The 8,037-nt window shown below is 45.3% G+C and overlaps 1 pseudogene across 1 annotated transcript; it reads right to left on the bottom strand.

Annotated features, from left to right (window-relative positions):
• Positions 1–344: 344 nt before the first annotated feature.
• On the bottom strand, positions 345–2,381 carry LOC310777950 (MKI67 FHA domain-interacting nucleolar phosphoprotein pseudogene; annotated as a pseudogene). Its single transcript, XR_014554048.1, has 3 exons — positions 2,195–2,381; positions 1,743–1,871; positions 345–428 (listed from the first exon to the last, which is right to left on the bottom strand). The product of XR_014554048.1 is annotated as an MKI67 FHA domain-interacting nucleolar phosphoprotein pseudogene (transcript).
• Between the last annotated feature and the right edge of the window lie 5,656 nt (positions 2,382–8,037).

Genomic DNA, 8,037 nt, shown 5'->3' with positions numbered 1-8,037 from the left:
TTCATTGTTTAGACAAAGCTAGCGTTAGTTAGCTAGCAAGCTAGCAACTTTATTAAGTGCCAAAATAGAAGCGGTAAAGATTAGTAACTCTCGTCGCCCAAGCACGTCTTATGGCTTTCTGTCATCAAAGTCACTTTCCTAAAGTAATTTGACATGTTACCATGCACATATTCATATGAAATTCCTCATATTGACACATATAGATGTATAAATTAGTTCCACTTTCACAAAGCGGCGATCCGGCATCTGAAATGCCCGCTAAAGTACCGGAAACCACATCAGAGACCTCTGACCCGGACGTGACGAAACAGGCAAAGAGGTGTCCGATGCAGGACACGGTGATGCTAATTGTTCATGGTTTCTGCAACAATCTTAGCCACCTCGTCAAAGTCAAACTCTACAAATGCATAGCCTTTACTGCCACCTGTCTGGAAACCAAGATACAAGAGAAAAGAACAGACAGAACTAAAGTTAGGTGTTACCTATCTGAATTGATTCCTAGTTCTTCATACCTGCACTTTAAGATGAAAACTTTCTTTGGATTTGCTATTTTAAATGTATTTTTCCTCAAGTTGTTGTAGGCACATGGGTTTTATCACACTGCCAATAGGAGGAGCAAGTGATAAGCTTAACGCACCATAATACTATAGGCACAGTTATCTGACCCCAGACCACTGGGAGGACCTGGGGTCATTTTCAGTCTGTGCCACAAGCCAAATTATGTGTACACCTTTTCTACTGGGGATTTGATGTGTTGCCTTTCATTTGTAATACTGGGAGGTTGTTAGTTCGATCCCCGGCCGAGTCATACCAAAGACTATAAAAATGGGACCCATTTGCCTCCCTGCTTGGCACTCAGCATCAAAGGGTTGGAATTGGGGGGGTTAGATCACCATATGATTCCCGAGCGCGGCACTGCTGCCGCTCACCGCTCCCCCAGGGGATGGGTCAAATGCGGAGAACAAATTTCGCACACTCAGGTGTGCGACAATCAGTGGGACTTTACCTTTACTTTACTGTAATAGATCATGCCTTTGGAATCCATCCTTAACACTGTTGCAACAAATGCCTTGGCACGAGCAGGGATATTGTAGCTGTTTGAAAATGCAGCCACCGCTTGTCTAGTGATAACCGTGTTAAAATCAGGGGTGTAGTGGTAAATACAGAGGTGGGTAAACTATCCAAGGTGAGTAGTTTACGCACCTTGTTTGCCCTTATTGATTTATACAGTTGATCTGAAAATAGGCGAGTAAACTATCTGCCTCATTTCAAAGGGGTGGGTGAACTGCGTTTACTTGCGTTTACCCTCCACGACACCCCTGGTTAAAATATAGGGCTTGGCAATTATGATTGAAATCAATATTGTGATAGTCTTGAAAACAAGAGGTGTGATGTCAAACTTTTTTTTCTCCTTTTCAAATAAATATTCCTTAAAATGTTTCATATCTCATTTTGTCACGAGTTTTTAACAGAGTTTATCATTCATCTAGACAGCAGTGAGCATTATCAACATGATGGCCGCTATATGATTCCACTGAATGATGATAATGATATGATAATCGTATGCTAAACAATATATTGCCTATCGGCACAGCCCTATTCTGCAGGTGGCTGAGGAAAATACAGGTATTGTTACTTAGAAGCCCATCCTAAAACACATTGCCAAGAGAGATGTTCTATGCTGGAAAAAGGAGCAGAGTCGAGTGTCTCCCGTGGAGCATGATTTCTGTCACGTTAGTTACCTTTTTACTCCTGGCCAGTCGCAGCCTCAGGACTGTTCCAAACTGTTGAAAGTATGATTTGAGCTGAGTCTCAAACAGGCCAACAGGCAGGTGGCCCACATAGACCACTCCTGGGCTGTCACTGTACGCCTACACAAGAAGAAGAAGAAGAAGAAAAGAAAAATAAGAAATTGTGTGACGCAGACGCAGTCAGAGAAATATCAAACATTGGAAGCAGACCTAGCTAACGCTAGAAGCTAAGTGACATGATCTGACGTAACGTTTGCTGGAAGCTGAGTCGTCTAACTAGCTAAAAGCTAAATGGTTTATGGGCGACAACGAATACCTGGAGCAACGCAGTTAAAAGACGTAGGCAAGTTTTTACAAACATAAAAACAGCGACGTTGAGGTATATAGTCTCAGCCTGGTTATTTGAACACGTTTCACTAAGGACCATTGCATTCGCCATGAACCTTGCCAGGTCTCTTCTTCACCGCCTGGACTTTTTTCTTGAACTCTGCTTCTTCTTTGGGGTTCAACGCCAGCAGCTCTTTAGCCGGGTTAGCAGCCGCAGCCGCTTTGCCTTCGGTCATCGCAGTTAATTGGCGATTTCTAAAATAAAGTGACAAAAAAACACCCGAGAAATAATCGCCCAGCTCCACAGAATACACCACGTTGGTCTTTTCATCCGGTTGCCCATGCGGTCACAAAAAACGACGTCATGAAAGAGACGATCTGCATGAACTGGAACTCTAGATACGCTTCAAACAGCGCCATCTACCGTAGTGGAGGTCTAGCTGCCGAGGGGAGGGGGGGGCGCGCAGCCGCGGGCACGACGAGAGAGTCACCTCGCGTCACCAGGCTCTTCTCGGCGAGAAGAAAGAGCCTGGCTGATTTTGTCTCCCTGCCTGGCCTAGAGCCCAGCTAGAGCCCGCCCTAGACAGGAAGTAACAGCGGAAATAGCTCGTTAACTTGACAATTAGACACAACGAATCAGAAAATAAAACGGCAAACGACAAAACAAAAGATGGAAGTTTTTGAAGAAGTTCTTGTAGAAACATTGCGGATTCACAATCTCACATATTTTAAGCCAATACAGAATCTTTACTTTTCAAACAAATGGCCAGTTGATGGAATAGTTATAACGCTAGTTGTCTGTCCGCTGTTATTGATAATGGAGGATCGAATAGGCTACAACAGTGGAAGCATCTCTGCTGCCTGTGCTGGGAAAGACATGGACATTGATCATAACATTTCACATGGCGAGTACTCCATTGTCTTTGGCTCTCCAGAAACCTTCCTCGGCAGTTACTAGAAATGTGCTAACGCTACTATACAACTTGTGTTGTTGTTCTTTTCAGGCTCTAGCTAACGTAACCTCGCCGCGTCAAGCTAACGGCAACAAAGACGTTTTTTGGCGCACTTATTTCCGGTTGCTTGGTTTACGCGCCCACGACAAAAAGCGGGGTGAATGGTGCCCAGAGTGACTACGAGAGCAGAGCAGCACAGAACAAACAACTGTGGAAATCAATGCATTAATTTCCCTGTGATCTGTTGGGCCAATGCTACAAACTGTAAACAGGGAGGGAGGAGCAGAAAGAGGGAGGGGGTGGAGTCAGTGTCACTCCAGTATAAAACGATGAAGCGACAGACAGTGTGGATTCAGATCAGCACTGAACGTGGCAACATCACAGCTCCAAACCCCTGATATGGCAACAACACAAATCATCTACTTCACAGTGAACGGGACTTTACTTTACTTTATTGCACTTGGCAGACGCCTTTGTCCAAAGCGACTTACAACATCACATCTCATCAGAATACACAAGAAATACAACATCACATCTCATCAGAATACACAAGAAATACACAGAACAATTGAAAGTAATAAATATAAGAACGTAGTGTAGTAAAAAGCATGTAATACAATCAATAAGAGTCAAGTATCCTGGTCTATCATGAACTAGAGTAACACATTATGGGGATACAAATAATGTAAAAAAGTAGTCAGGGGCGTAGCTAGCAGCATGTGAGTGTTTTAAGAAATGGTTAAGATTCAGAAAGGCCCAGGTGTAGGCCGAAGAGGTGGGTTTTTAGTCTCCGACGAAAAATTGCCAGTGACTCGGCCATTCTGATCGAGGGGGGAAGCTCATTCCACCACTGAGGAGCCAGTGAGGAAAAAAGTTGTGATCGGGACAAGCGACCTCCGGGCCCATGTAGTGATGGAGGGGCAAGGCGAGGTGGACCGGTAGAGGAGCGGAGGGAGCGATGCAAAGTTTGGAAACTTACCAAAGATTGCAGATAAGGCGGGGCTGACCGGTGAACTGACCGGTAGGCCAGCACCAGTGTCTTGAACCTGATGCGTGCCAGGATGGGAAGCCAGTGAAGGTCGCAAAAAAGGGGAGTGACATGTGAAAATTTAGGTAAGTTAAACACCAGACGGGCTGCAGCGTTTTGGATAAGCTGAAGGGGTCGGATGGCCGAGGCAGGTAGCCCGGCCAACAGAACGGGAGACCAGAGCAGGCCGAGTTCCCTGTGGATTGTCCTGCACAGGATGTAAAAGGTAGGTACTTTTGTGTGTGTGTGTGTGTGTGTGTGTAAAATGATACTACCGTAGATAGTATTGGTGCACCGTGCACAGCACTAGGTAAGACGTGGTATCTGCTTCTCTGGGTAATATGTATGGGACATTTGCTCATCATAAATTTGCCAAAACTCTCCCAAATGTGTTTCCTGTTGTTCAAGAAGAATGCTTGATTTGTCTTTACTAATTAAACCAACTCCACCATGTAGGTTTCCTTGGGAACATGGGATACATAGGGAAGAGTTCACTGATATACTACTACTACTACGGCAGTGTCATTTAACAGCTTTCATGTTGACATGTGAAAAGGAGAACACACCCTGGACAAAATGTGTAGCTCAGCCACAGCCACAGCACAAGCCGAGGATGGACTGTGTTGGCCTGAGCTGCAGAGAGTGATGCACAAGCCGAGGATGGACTGTGTTGGCCTGAGCTGCAGAGAGTGATGCACAAGCCGAGGATGGACTGTGTTGGCCTGAGCTGCAGAGAGTGATGCACAAGCCGAGGATGGACTGTATGTGTTGCCTGAGCTGAGGAGAGTGATGCACAAGCCGAGGATGGACTGTATGTGTTGCCTGAGCTGAGGAGAGTGATGCAGCTGCCACTGACAGCTCTTCAGTCTGTCTTCAGCTGTCTGTCAGCTGTCAGTGTGTCTTCAGCTCTTCAGTGGTGTAGTGGCCCTTGGAGAAGTGGGTAGACTGTGTAATTGATGCCCCGTATAGACTACAACAACAATTAGGCGACCATAACCTGAAGATTACTGCATTTAGTTCATTGATACAAACAATTCAAACAAACCCATTTGAACCCAAGTAGCTGCCAAAATAATGGAAGCATTCCACAAGTAATTGAGGGATGCGATAAAGCAGGCCGAATTGCCCCCCCAGTGTGTGAATGTTTCTCTCTTGACATACAATAACAGGTTTTATTTTGAAAATCGACAGAATGTTTTATTTTATTATTCTCGTGAATTCCTGCCCAGCGCGATCTGCTCTGTGCTGCTTGACGCAAAACTCAAAGAGGGAAGGCAAAATACACAGGGTGCATATGTTTAGCAGAGCACGATTTCAGACGGACAAGCCCGTCTTTATTGTCACACGATTACAATCAACACATGCTGACGGTGGCCGGTGAAATTTGTCCTCTGCATTTAACCAATCCTGGCTTGTCCTTTCCTCCGGAGGGCAGGCCAGGAGCAGTGGTCGCTTTCTCGTACAGCGCCCGTGGACCGACTTTGGATGTTGTCGTCACTGGTCGGATGACGATGACAATCTGATCTTCTGCATGTTTTTAATGGGGGGGGGGGGGGTTATATACGGAGGAACCCCCCTGGGGGAGCACGGGGAGAACATGCAAACTCCACACAGACAGAAAGGCCCTTACGACGAGATACCCCACCTGGGCAGTAGGCACTGAAGATATGGGGGGGAACACAACCACAGCGCCCACAGTGTCCCAGGCGAGAATCGAACTCAGGACCTTCTGACTGCGAGGCGACATCTCTACCACTGAGCCACCGTGCCCTGCAGAGCGGAGAGCCGCTTCGGGGGGGGGGACCTGTGTCCACGTCTGGTGGACACAGGTGTAATATACCCTCGTTAGTTTACAAAATCAATTTCCCAGTGTTATCAATTGTTGATTTTTTTTCTGCGACAAGAACACCTGTTTGGAGTGTTGATGGGAGAGTTGTTTGTCCACGCAATTATCTCTAATGAACTGACCCATTGGCATAGTGTTGGTTTTAAATCGTCAACACTGTGGGCTTGTTGTTTGCAGACCTGTTCCGCTCTGCAGCCGAGGCGGGACCCCACGACATCCTGAAGCTCTACAACCCCAAAGGCAACATCATCAACATCTCGCTCCACCTGGAGCCCAACAGCCCCAATTGCTGCTACAGGCTGGAGGTGGTGGCTGCCGAGTGCGACAGTGAGCCGTTGCGTATCTTCACCAGGGAAACACCGTGGTCATCATTTATTTCTGAACATTTTTTGAGAATCTCTCCCCTCCCGTCTTGTCGTTGCAGGTGTGGAGCTGGCTGTGGCGGCACTAGGATTTGACCTCTCGTCCATGGAGAAACGGTAGGCAGGGAGGAGAAAGAAGAGAAAAAGAATCCTCTTATGATTAGGGCTGGGTATCGCCACTGACTTCCCGATATGATACGATTCCGATGCACAAGGTCCCAAGTCGATACGATTTCCGATACGATACGATTCAATATCGATATTTTAGTTACAATACCAGTTTTGTTTTGATAATGGAAGAGATTCTCAAATAACTAATGCTGTAAATTGTACAAGGAACCCTCTAACCTGGTGCATTATTAAAAAATATTAATATTTACATTAAGAATTGACCATAAAGCAAGCAGTTACATCATGTAATTATTTTTTATTTAAACATGACCAACATAGTCATTCAACATCTTATCTTTCTTTACAGTCTTCTGTCTCTTTCTTTACAGTCTTCTGTGAGAAGCCAAACAAATTTAGATTTCCACTATACAACAGAATCATTGAACAGCAGCATGTTGTAAACAGTGTTTCATAAAGTATAAATGCTTTGTAAATCAAATCAAATCAAATCAAATCAAATACAGCTCATGAACATTTCCAGTTCACAAACATTATTGTGCAAACAGATTTGAGGTCTACTCTGTACATCTGGCTCATGGTGCATGCACAATGCACATGTAGCCTACAGTATTTATGTTTTTGTTTCAACTACAAACATAAATAAAAGTAAACTTGAAACTATGTTTTAACTACCGCACACAGCCTATAATATTATAGCCTATGTTTTTTTGTTTTTTTTGTTTTGCATTTTAAAAGATCGATACTGGGATTTATGTATCGATACTTGTTCCTTCACATGAATATCGATTCAATATCGATATATAGATTTTTTTTAACCCAGCCCTACTTATGATGCAAATAAGAAAAGATGTAATACTTGAAGTGGGGCGTCCAGGTAGTGCAGCAGTAGATTGCCTGCCTACCAATACGAGGGTCGCCGGTTGGTCTGGCATCCATACAGGCCCAATTGGCCGTGTCTGTGGGTGGGAAGCTGGATGTGTCCTGGCCGCTGCACTAACGCCTCTTCCGGTCGGTCGGGGCACCATGCTCGTGGGGGAGGGGCACTGGGGGTAATAGCGTGATCCTCCTGTGCGCCACGTTCCTGCCGGTGAAACCCCTCGCTGTCAGGTGAAAAGAAACAGCTGGCTGCACATGTATCGGAGGAAGCATGTGCTACAATGCCTACCACTCTCCCCAGATCGGCAGAGGGGGGTGGAACAATGACTGGGACAGCAGGGGAATTGGCCAAGTACAATTGGGAGAAAAACGGGGAGGGTGGGCTTGAAAAAAGAATTAAGTGAAAATTTAAAAAAGTGCAATACCAAAAGAAACTTAGACAACAAATATGTTGTCTATCCGTTTGTTCTGGGAGGAGACTTATAATCAACTATTCTTAGGGTGATGCTCAACTCAACAGAATGAATGTGCAGTTTGTGCACCATACCAACACTGTGTTTGTTCAGACTGCAGGGCCTGGAGAAGAAGATCCTGGTCGAGGCCGGGGAGGCTCCTGCAGTCGTGTATGAGATGAAGAAGCAGGTGGATTCATTCAGGGAGAAACTGGAGGTAGATTCAAAGTATTTCTGTGCTTTTAAAGCTAACATTTTTGAGAGGAGAAATATAATACATGGTGGTATAAATATTTGCATACAACTCAAGT

The sequence above is a fragment of the Poromitra crassiceps genome (assembly GCF_964638095.1).
Source record: "Poromitra crassiceps genome assembly, chromosome: 6".
NCBI lineage: Eukaryota > Metazoa > Chordata > Actinopteri > Beryciformes > Melamphaidae > Poromitra > Poromitra crassiceps.
The sequence above is the reverse complement of the archived record's forward strand: the minus strand, read 5'-3'. Positions and strand labels throughout refer to the sequence as shown.